This window comes from Aythya fuligula, chromosome 2 (genome assembly GCF_009819795.1).
Source record: "Aythya fuligula isolate bAytFul2 chromosome 2, bAytFul2.pri, whole genome shotgun sequence".
In the NCBI taxonomy this organism is placed as follows: Eukaryota; Metazoa; Chordata; class Aves; order Anseriformes; family Anatidae; genus Aythya; species Aythya fuligula.
The window spans coordinates 27,766,471-27,779,083 of NC_045560.1; positions in this window are offsets into that span (position 1 = coordinate 27,766,471).

Below are 12,613 nucleotides of genomic sequence, written 5' to 3' on the forward strand. Positions count from 1 at the left end.
TTCCATATTTTAGGCAGGACCTTATAATGACAATCAAAACAATATCTTTAAATTAAATCAAACTAATCATTAGTGTGTAAGTTCTCTTCATTAGTGTGTAAGTAACTCTTCATCAGAATAGAATTCAAATTATCCAAGTTTTTTATTTATTATATTTTTAAAAAATTATTGTAAGAATGCCTGCTGTATTGTCAGTCCTAATTATTTCCAAAAGTTCAATCACAAATAAATTACACTTTTTTTTTTTTTGTTATCATAATGTTTGTTCAAAAGTTTCTTTTAATGATATATGGAAAATCCAAGGCTTCTTGGAAAGTTGGGGAAGGAAGATGTAAATGTTTATTCAGGAATTCCCATCTTAATAAGCTAGGTAGTGACTTTATACACAAAAATGATACATATTTTGCTGAAAATACCACACATAGATAAGCTTTATCATCTGTGTGTGCACGTATGTGTAGACAGGAAAAAATGTAGTTAAATAGAATTAATATATCTTTTGCAACTAAACTTGTTCTATTGACTCTCTCATTTCCACCTTCTAAAGAAACATTTTCAAAGGATTCAGATATTTTTCTCTCAAGCTATTCCAGTATTGGCATCTAGTTTTATTTTCCTTTTTTTTTTTTTTTTTTATAAAATGAAACAGTAATAGTAGCTCTTGTTATTTAAGCTTTTCATGTGACTGTTTCATCTCCTAATAATATTTGAAAAGCTTATTTAACAGGTTCAAAAAATACCTGCAATGTTGTTTGCAGGTATGCAAATCAGCATACAAAAATCTTGGGATGCTGGGGAAACAGTGTTGTTATTTCCACAGTAAATACAATAACAAGACAAAAATAACTCACTCCTGTTGATTTTGAATGGTAGATAATATGAGTATACAGCAGAATAGGGATAACTTCCTGGTATAGGAAGGGGGAACATTGTTGTTCCTGTTCTTGTATCTGCCTATATCCATACCACTACAGTGAAATGGCAACGTGCTCAGGGTCACAGGGAATTGAGGTTGGATACTGTAGCTGCGTCTAATTCACACTATGTCTATAAAGTAACACTGTGTTGTTTAATAGAGCAATGCCTTGTGTTCCAGGGCTTTTTGTAAATACTTTGGAAAGAAGCACAGACACCCTTTGCCTCACAATGTCAGGAACTGCAAGGGGAAAACAACCAATGTCAGGAACTGCAAGAAGGAGGCCCCACTACCTACTGTAATGCCATGGCAGGCTGGCAAGGAAAGTAAGGTCAAGGCAGCAGAAACTGAGAGCTCCAGCAACTCTGCACACAGCAGGCAGCGCTACATCAGCCCAAACATAGATTTCCTTTCTAGGTGAGGTGTGCAAAGTGGGGAGAAATACTATATAATTGTATTATTTGTATGGTAGTTGTGAACAGGTAGCTGACTATATTACTGCATCCTACCGCAACTGCCCCTCTCTGATTTCTGTTTGTCAAAGGCAGGGAATTGAAGATTAAAGCATAGATCAAGAATACTATACAAGTAGAGAGCTCAGAATGTTTCTTATCAAATCTTCTTTCATTTAGGTAACTCCTGGCTTCTGTACTTCCGTGCCCAGAACGCCAGAGACAATCTCAAAATGGCAGTTTACAGTCTTTTCTTTCATTTGAAAAGTTGTTTCCATGACTTAAGATGTTATGTGAAATCTTTACCTCCCTGTTTTCTTCAGGGGACAACAGCATCATATTTGACTCATTATGTCAAAGATGTAATGTGCACAGAGCATTTGAGGTGGTAGAAGTGAGATTTCCCTGAGTGATAGAAGAAAAGCATGTTCTTTACAGACCTAATGCAGAAGAGTGCTGTGAAAGGTTATTACTTTGTACTTTGCTATTAGATCCAAGCAGGCATATACAGGACTTATTATTTATTATTGTTATTACTATTAATTTTTTAAAAAACTGTATTCTTATTAGTAGTAACTTGATGAACTAACTGACAATAATTTTTCTGAGTACAGTATTTTCTAAATGTGAATTCTAGTGACAGTGTTCATGGGAAGGTCCAGTCAATGTTTTTTTTTTTTTTTCAGAATGACAAAACATTGGAATGGTGTCAAACAGAAACCTGGGCAGAACTGTTATACATGTTATGGTATCTTTGGTTCCTGAGCAATGCATTCTTTCTGTTAATATTAACTGCAAGGTAAAAAATATCTGACAGCTTACAAAATCAACATATCAGCTTGACCACATTATGTGCTGTTGCAAATAAGAATTCTTAATGCTGTTTAACAAATGCCTTTTTTTTTTTCCTTTCACTTTTCATTAGAGCCTCTTGTTGCAATCCAATCTCAATTTTAGAAATTAAAGCTAACAACTAGATTGAAAGAATCCAGAGGATAACAGCATGGGGCACAGTCTCAAAGCCACAACTAACAGCATGAGGCAAAGCGAACCTCAAGCTATTCCAGCTCTTAGAGAAGGAAGGGGGAGAAAAAAGCATTTGCAGGAAAACTCAATTATAACAACCCACAGCTATACTAAAGTACTTTTGAATGTTGACACTAAAGCTTTTTCTACTTAATGTTTTAATTAAATACCTAGAAGCCAACTATTCTCCTCAGTCAGTGTCAGAGAAGCACTTCTCTATGGATAAATGTTTACAGCAAAAGCTCTGCTGAGGGTTTCAGCAAACAAGTCTCAGAGAACTGAGAAGGCTTTCAGCTGAGGCACTTGAGATCAAGAAAGCACCAGTGATTAGAAACTAGCACTACAATAACAGGACGATTTAATCCACCCAAATGTCAGTCTCTGGTTTACAAGTTGGCAATCCCATCTTCATCTGCAGACAAAAGGGCACTGGTTAGTCATCTGTTTAATTCTCTTGCTGCAGCATGTCATTTGGATGTTGAAGGAAAATCCCTTGATTCACTCTGCCATTTCTGACAGTCTCCCTCTAGACCACATTAATAAGCTTTTTTAGAGAAGCGAATGCAGAATAATCAGCAGGCAGCCTGCACTCAAAATGGAGACAGAACAGACAGCAGAAATGCCTTCTTCCCTTTGTAGTTATGGTGCATAGGTGACCCTTCCCTCACAGAGCAGCAAATGGTTTAAACTAAGATTGCCTTTGAAAGCCACAACATAATTAACCATTTTATACATGTGATGTTCACCTAGTTTCAAAACCTGATGCTTTGCAATCGAAAAGATTCAGCTGCGTTTGAGTTATATTTACAAAACATGCTAACAATAGAGCAGACAGATAGAAAGGCTGTCTGGCATTCTGGAATACCTGGGGAATTTTACTGAGAAAACAAACATGTTACTCTTTAATGTAGGCTCACATCTCATTATAATATCACAAGTGGAATGAGACACAGTTTGCCTCTGTAACTGTGTTGCCAGGAGGCAGGTAAGTGTTGTGCTACAGACAGTCTTGCTAAGATCTGCATGATTTTAATACATTTTGAAAGCAAATAATTTGTTAGATAATGGGGGTCTTGCTGTGGATATTTCCTTTTTTTTTTTTTTTTTTTTTTTTTTTTTTTTATCTATTAATTTCTCTACTGCCAGCTTTAAACTGAATTTGTCAATAGCTTTGTTTAACCTAATGTGCACTGCCTCTTTTAAGGTGTGGCTGAAAAACAAACCATTCCAAGGTATCCTTCTTATTTTGTTTTGGGAAGGATTTACTGGTAAAGCATTACTAAACACTGAAAATGAAAAAGCAGAAGCCTTGGAGCCCTGAAAACTTTTTTTCTTTCGCTTGGAGATGAAAGAAATAAGCACCGTTGAAAATCAAGCTCAAGATATGCAAATACAGACAAGAAAAGTGAAAGAACGTTAAAAGGAGAAAGGAAGAAGTGTAATCCTGTGTGTTGTGGCAAGATGTAGGTAAGCTTGAAGAGGATTTTGTGAAGCATAAAATTGACAAAACCTGCTATTAATTATTGTGCTGATGCTATCAGTGGCATTACCATAATCAAAAAGTGAGGCGTGAGCATAATTCACAAGGCACAAGTTAGCTTGGGGGTTAAATCACTTATTCTCAAAGGAGATTTTAAGAAAAAACATAATTAAATATAAGAGAGAGCACAAGAATGCTTTTATGTAGCCCATGTAGTCGGTAATATCTCGGTAACAAATTCAGAAATACTGGCCTGTTTGCATGCGAAGAGATAGAAGAAGATGGAAGGAGTTCTTGTGTTATCAATAACAGCTACCAAGAAAGAAGACTGGAGCCTACTTAACCAACTTATCATTATAGAGAAGAAGCTAGGATCTCTCTCTCTCTCTTTTATTTTATTTATTTATTTTTTTTTAATTAAGTAATGACACAAAAATAATAGTATAGGCACTTTGTAGACAGATACTACCATAGAGACGCTTCCAGAAAGAGCTTAAATCATAACGTACCTGCAATATAGTAAAAGACTGTACCAAAAGAAAAAGGATGGGATATTTATTTTTATGAAATACCTTCTTTACCTGTTTTCCCTTTTGGAGAGACAACCACAACAGCAAAGACACCCACCTTAACAATGTCACTGTTCTAGAATATGTTAATTGTCAACAATAGTATCTTCAAGAGGAAAGGTAAAAATTAGATGAAAATGAGACCAGAACACTGGGTTACCCATATGGTTTTACTCTTGTAAATTTAAACTATTAAAGAAGCTGGGACAAATTCAATATTTACAGTAGTTACATGTTAACAAGTCAATACTTACCAACTGTTATAGACAAAGTTGAATAAAAATGTTTGCATATTTTACTTTGAAGAAAAACATCACATTCATTTTGACTCACAACATATATTATTCACAGATGCAAATATTCATGTAAACAAATCTGTATTTATAGTAGTATTGTAATTTCTCAGGCTAATAACTATTTTCATTACTATTCACTCTGGAGACAGTCGTACAGCAGTGTTAAAAGTCCTGGTAATTCTGAGATTCAAACAATGAAAAATTAAGAGTCATAATCATGTCAGTGATGATATAAGATAAGCAACAGATTTGGTAGGCTATTTAAGGTAAATGGCACAATTAGAATACATAAAGATTTTTTGTTTGTTTCTTTGTTTAGTTCTCATTGTTTTGTTGTCAAACCATATACCCTGGCTACTTGGTCCGTTTACCACTTTAAGCAAAGCATACAATTCACTTGAGAATCCTTCTCCAAGTAGGGCTCCAGGAACAGTGATCAATGAAGGCAATGGATATTACTCTCATTGGTAAGCAGAAAATACATGTTAATGTGCCTGTTACAAGGCTCTGTTGGGTCAGAGTAATTTTGACAGGTTGAACTATGGATAAAATTCTCCATTTGCAAGGAAATCTCATAGAAAAAAAAAAAAAAAATATTTATTGTGGAACACCGTATTTGAAAAGTAGAAGATTAAACCTTTTGTGATTTTACATGGAACTGCCTGTAGATTTCAAGATCAATGATATATTTTAATGAAGGAATAAGTTAATACAAAAGTGTTATAAATCTGATAATATTCTTTTACCTATACAATGGTGTTTCTTGGTAAGGAAAATGTTGAAATGAAGAATCAATACTGAAGACAGACCTTTGAATAATATAGGACAGGTCTATGTAACAAAGCTAAATGTAAATTTGAATAGTGAAGAAAGTAAAGTTATTTATGCTTCTCATCTGCTGAAAGGAGTTATAGGAATGATAGGTTTTGTATCAAATCAAACTTGGCAGCATCTGTGGCCTATGTCTCAAACTAAAAATGTTTTACGCTCCTTGAAATTCAGCTATGACCTTCTGAATGTTTATAAATCACTTTTGTTATCTGTTTCAAACCCAGTGCCAGTAAAGTGACTCTGATTAGTCAGCCTCCAAATTCTCTTGGAAAATTTGTAATAACAGGACTCCCATCCCCCTGTACACAAAAGTACTATCTCTAGGCCCATTTCTGAGACTGGAAAGAACTATTTGGAATTTGCTGGTTTGGATCCAAAATGGCCAACAGCACAAGAAGCAGCTGTGCAGTGTTGTGTCATGGCATCGCTGGGTCTACAGAAGCAGACACCGAGCAGATGGTGCAATATGGTTAATCAATTTGGTGACAAAAGTCAAGTGAAATGCATTTAACAGCTTGTTCTGGATACCATTTTCAAGCAATTGAAAGAGAATAAGGTTATGAGGAGTAGTCAGCATAGATTCAACAAGGGGAAATCATGCTCGACCAACTTTGTTGCCTTCTATGATGGCATCACCAGCTGAGTAGATGGGGGGAGAGCAGTGGATGTCATCTACCTTGACTTTCACAAGGCTTTTGATACTGTCTCCCATGACATCCTGCTAGGAAAGCTGAGAAAGTGTGGGATAGACAAGTGGACAGTAAGGTGGGTTGAGAACTGGCTGACTGGTCAAGCTCAGGTGGTCGGTGTTGGTGCAGAGTTACTGGTGATTGGCGATGCAGAGTCCGTCTGGAGACCTGTGGCTAGCAGTGTTCCCTGGGGGGAACAGTGCTGGATCCAGTCTTGTTCAACACCTTCATTGATGACCTTGTCAAGGGAATAGTGTCTGCCCTCAGCAAGTACACTGATGATACAAAGCTGGGAGGAGTGGCCAACATACCAGAAGGCTGTGCTGCCATTCAGTGAGACCTGGACAGGCTGGAGAGCTGGACAGGAAGAAACCAAATGAAGTTTAGCAAGAGCAAGTGTAGAGTCCTGCACCAGGGAAGGAACAACGTCGTGTATCCAGATGACCTGCTGGAGAGGAGCTCTGCAGAGAAGGGACTTGGGGGTCCTTGGTCCATGAGCCAGCAGTGTGCCCTTGTGGCCAAGAAGGCCAATGGGTCCTGGTGTGTATTAAAAAGAGTGTGGCCAGCAGGTCAAGGGAGGAGACCCTCCCCCTCTACTCTGCCCTGGTCAGGCCTCATCTGGAGTACTGTGTCCAGTTCTGGGCTCCCCAGTACAAAAAAGACAGGGATCTCCTGGAAAGAGTCCAGCTGAGGGTCACAAAGATGATATGGGGCCTGGAGCATTTTCCCTATGAAGAAAGGTTGAGAGACCTGGGTCTATCTGTTCAACCTTGATAAAAGAAGTCTGAGAGGGAATCTGATTAATCTTTACAAATATCTTAAGTGTGGGAGACAGAGGGATTTGGCCAACCTCTTTTCATTGGTTTCTGGGGACAGGACAAGGGGCAATGGCCACAAAATGGATCACAGGAAGTTCAGCACCAACATGCTAAAGAACTTCTTCATGATGAGGGTGACGCAGCACACGAAAAATCCGCCCAGGGAGGTTGTGGAGTCTCCTTCTCTAGAGATATTCAAGGCCCGTCTGGACACCTACCTGGGCAACCTGCTCTAGGGAAAATGCTTTGGCAGAGGGACCTGATGATCTCTTCAGGTCCTCTCCAAACCCTACAATTCAGTGATTCTGTGATTTGATTTGTATAAGCAAGGTAAAAACTAGCAAACCCACAAAAAGAAGGACTGCTAGACAAGGAAAATTTTCAGCGTGCCTTAGGCACATAGAGATATCTAGACCAAAACATCTTGTATTTATTGCAGCAAAATGTTGTCTTTAGAGCATCACTAGGGGAGAGTTCAGAGTGGTGTAGAACAGCTGCTGAGGGAGAAACATTTTAGAATTTCAGGCCAAACCAGGCAAAATCCATACCATTCTTCATGGTCTACAACTGAATTATTTTGAGATGAACATTACAGTTCAAGCTCAAGGTAAGTGTCAGTGTTCCTTAGGCTGTTAGGAAAATTGTAGAGTTCACTGGATCTGGCCCCTCTCCATTGTTATGATATGGCTGTGTTTTCACATCTTTCGTCCATTGATTACAGCAGCTTAAAATTATAGAAACCACTGAAAGAGACAACTGCAAAATCAAATTTGCTTTACAGGCATATACCTCTAGTTAAATTAAATTTTGCCCACTTACCGATAATGTAAAAGACAGTACTAAAAGACCAGAATATTGTATGAATCAAGAGCCATTTTTGACTTCAGTAGACTAAACCAGCAAAGCATAAAAATTTATTCTCTTTGCTTCATTTCTGATTTCTTTGTTGCATCCAAGTTAAAAAAAGAAAAAAAAAGAAAAAAAAAAAAAAAAAACATAAATACTGTTCCTGAAATAAAACTCTCACAATAAAGGCTTTGTTAAGTCCAATATCTTCATACACTCACGTGACTATTCAAAATTACTCATGACTAAAGCAGCTGTGAATGCCTGTGAAATGAAAAACCTTTGTTTTATGTACGATGAATATAAACTGTGTTTCTCTACTTGCAAAATACTTTAAGCATTAGTTCTCTACTTTTTTTTTCATTATTGTAATTAAAAATGTTGAAATTACCATTGGCAGAGAGTGTTTGTTAAAAAAAAAAAAAGAAAGAGAGAGAGAGAGAAAGAAAAAGGAAGGAAGGAAAAAAGGAAGAAAGAAAGAAAGAAAAAAGAAATAAAAGAGAGTCATTGGCATCTCTTGCATAGGATAATGCCCCTGTGGAGAAATGAATTGTTTGAACAGGTTGGTTAGCTGCTGTCTAGCCAGTGACAGTAACTATCTCCAGCGACTTCAGCTGGATTTACTCAAATTCCCTGAAGCATTTTTTGCTTCACTCAGCTGGCCCATGGTCCTATGTGATCAATTCTGTATCTGCAAAAATAGTCTCCACTAATTACAAGTGTGTTATCCATGTACAGTTTGTTCAATTCTATACCTGGAGCTGTCTGGATAAGTTTCTGGAATGATCAGGATGTTATTCAATATATTTAAACATGCAAATAGCGTCAGTCTGTTGGACTATGTACTACATATACTTCCCGTGGGAAGCTTAGGGACTGTCTGAAATTCTCACCTGAATAACTCTTGCAGCTATTGGTCAACTGCTTTGTTTTGAAGTCAATAAGGATTTCAGTCAAATGTCTTGTTGCAGGTTACTTTGTTCTCCCAAATCAGCCTGCCGTTTTCCCTGTGCAGAAAGTAGCACTGAAGCTCCTGGATCACACAGGAAAATTGAGTGTGTTTGCTATGCTTACCGGTACAGCTTTGATAAAAAAAAACTACACTGAAACTGAAACTAATTGTCCTTCTTATAGCAGAATTATAACTTAAATTCCAGAGCTCTTACCACACCAGCTCCCAAACGGCTGTCTCTTGTGGCTTGAAGTGGTCATTGTCAGTTATATAATGCTCTAAACTATGAGCATGAGAGCTAGGTGAAAGTCCTTAAGTTCTATCCTTATAGACACTCTCTTTTACTTACTTTTTCATTTATTTTGGATAATGACACATTTTCCATTGGAAATTATAGTTGTGGAAACTTGCTACCATCTGAATCAATGCTGCTGCCCATTTTTTCAGTAATGTCTTATTCTTGGAGTATTCACCCAGAAATGGGAGTTGTGGCTTCAGCAGTAAAGTCTAAGGGTATGGTCCAGCTCTTCAAAATCAAAAGAATCTAGATTATGAGTAGCCATAAAAATGGAGTGATCACATTTTTAGTGTTGGCTTGATCAGGAATCAAACAGAAACCAGTCAGGAAAACACAGATTCTTGCTTGGTGTTTCAGATACTTTACACCAGGACTTGCACTAGTTTTTATGTCTAGAGGGCTTCCAGTAATATTTATCTTCCTACATGACATCTTCTAAACTCTTCTGTACTAGTAGAGGACTAAAGATTATATAAACAGTTGAATCCTAACATTTTGTTTTACATTCAGTAAAATATAAACAAAAGTTTCCAAAAGCTTCTTTTATTTTTGATAGTTCTTAAACCAGTATGATGTTTATCATCAATCAGCTCTGTTTTTTGCAATGATTTGCAGACTTGCATCAAATAAATGGACAGACTAATATAGCTGCCATAATGTCAGCCATTGGAATTTCATTAACAAAGTAATTTTCTATCTCTAGTCATTTACTACCCTTACTATCCTATTGCATCCATTTCAGATGTAATTCCTTTGAATTGCAAGTCTACTTGTCTAGGACTGTCCTATCACTCGAGTAAGAAAATAATTACCTGAGCAAAACAAATTGCATTTCGTCTGTGGTTCCTTGCATTACAGGGAGGAGAGTTCTCTTGTGTTCACTTTATTATTTTTATTATTATTAAGTGATAAGATTTAATGTTTATGAGTCTTGATCTGAACTCTTAATTTCAGTCTCTCATTGAATCAAATTGTTGTTCCTTACATAGGATAGCCTGTTGCTTAAGACACTTAACAGGCTGGCCCCAGCAGATGTCTCCTTTCTTATTGGTTTTATTAACTTCATTCTGTATTAATCAACCACAGGGCAGTTCATTCTGATGGTATATAATAAAGGGATTTAGTAAGTTTTTAAATTGTACTGCTGTTCTGTTCTTGCATATTTCAGATATAACTAACACAAAACATATTTATTTATTAGTATTATTCAGTTTTATTAGAACCATTTCCAATTATAGAAAAATAAGTAATGAAATTACCTTAATTCAAATGCAGACCAATAAAATAGAAACTAATCTTATTACAAATTATATGCATAATCTTAGGAAGAGCGAAGATTACTATTTTTGAAAGACTGTTTTATATTTCTTGAGCTGACTGAATTTTCTCAGCAAGCAATTCTTTATTTGGTAGAAAAAGCACACTTTAAAAATGCTTAGCAAAGAATCTTTTAGTCATTTTCTCTTGCCCTTGGATGTCCCTAATTGACATACTACCCCACCTCATAAATGCCGGAAAGATGCTGAGGAACTGACAGTGATTTCCCAAACCTGAATTGAGAGTAAAATGGCTGTGATTGGTTTAACTACCTTTGTCATCACAAACCTGCAACCTCTCCTTCCAAAATGGGTCCCTGATGCTTCCATTTAAACCAGTGTCCTAGTAGTGAGAAGGAAACAGGAAAATACTAAATTTTCTGTGAGAAAAAAAAAAAAAAAAATCAATCAAACAAACAAACAAACAAAAACAGTGTTTCTTGTCCACAAGCAGACAAGTCCTGGTTTTGGCATATTGGGGCTTATTGGAATTTGAAACTTTGCTTGGAGCTTACCCTACCAAGGTGAAGCCCAAAAAGTTTCCCATTCAGAAGTTCACATAGCTGTCCTCAAATTCCTGATTAATTCCCAAGTTGCACATGATCAACTAGGTTCAGAAGTACACTAAAAATTTCCCACACATATAATTGTCAAATAAATGAGTAATTCATTGAATATATGTGAAAAACACACACACACAATTACAATAAAACATTAATATTTTTTTTTCTGGATAGTTCAGTTTTTAAAAAGTCACCACACTACATTCTAAGGCAGTTTCTTCTAATGAATGGAATATGAAACAAGATAACATTTGTAGGAAGAAGGGAACACTTCCATTTGAATGTTGTAGCTAGAAAAACATACAAAATTTTAGCCAAAGTAACGGTATTTCAGGTGTGAAAAATAAATTCAATTTAATCATAATGTAATCTCTGACTTAGAGATCAGTAAACATCAGTCTACACCTTTCAAGGGGAAATGTGTAGGATGTGTAGAAGTGTTGTTCTTTCGTAACATGTAGAAATGGGTGTATAAATGGGTGCAATAATAAAAGAAAGTGCCTGCTGTGGATTCAAGTTATGATATTTATTTAGCAAGAATGAATGCATATGAGCACTTCTGAGCTGCCTGAGTTTTAAATAAGGTGAACTGCTAAGCCATGGTCTGTTCTGAGGTAAAGGTATTTAGGTGCTTACATGTTTACATGATTTAAAAGAAACCTTCAGAGATAAAATAGAACCTTGAAAATAGGGAAGGAACAAAGGCTGACGTAATTCTGATGTGGTGCTACAGCTTGGAAAATCTTTAAGATGACTATTAATATTACACATCACTGTTACATATTTTTTCTTAAAATAGTGTTTTATAATTCTAGCTGTACACCTGAAATGCCTCAACTGGAAGCCATACATCACTGATGCTTTGTATCTTCTGTATCTGAAATAAACCAAAATAAATACAAACAGAAGGTATAACGTTATTCTCTGAATTATATCAGAATGGAAATTCTGCTTATTGTAACTAAAGGCGATGTTATCACAGTTAATGACCATTTAAAGGTCATAAAAAGATGTTGATGATACTCACATTTTCTTTTCTTACTTGAAATTAGTTATGAAAAAAATAATATGAACACAGATTTTTAATGCAAAATATCTTTTCTACTTTTGCACCTTAAGGAACAGAAAGCTGTTTACCTGATTGCTGAAGATGACAATAAATATGAACAGATCCTGCTTCTATTTAGCTTATCTATAGTGTAGCATAAGGCAGCCAGAGAGATGTTTAAGTAGATTACTGTTGTTATAGGAGTATGATGTTTAATGTTCTTAATTACAGTGTATTAGATCAAGTTTTATTCTGTGATCCTTCCAGTGTGTACAATAACATAGCAAGACATACCCATGCAGTTAGAAACAACTATGCTATCTAACTCAAACAGGTGCAATGTATATCACAGGGGCTTTTTTCATTATCTGAATTGAAATGATACAGACATTCTAACCAGGCAAATGTTAGTATCAGAAGATGTTATAAATAGAACAAATCTTTTTAATTGCTCAGATCTTAGCCAAAGACCCATATTGAACTTGACTGATCTATTCTGTTCTTTAGGCATAT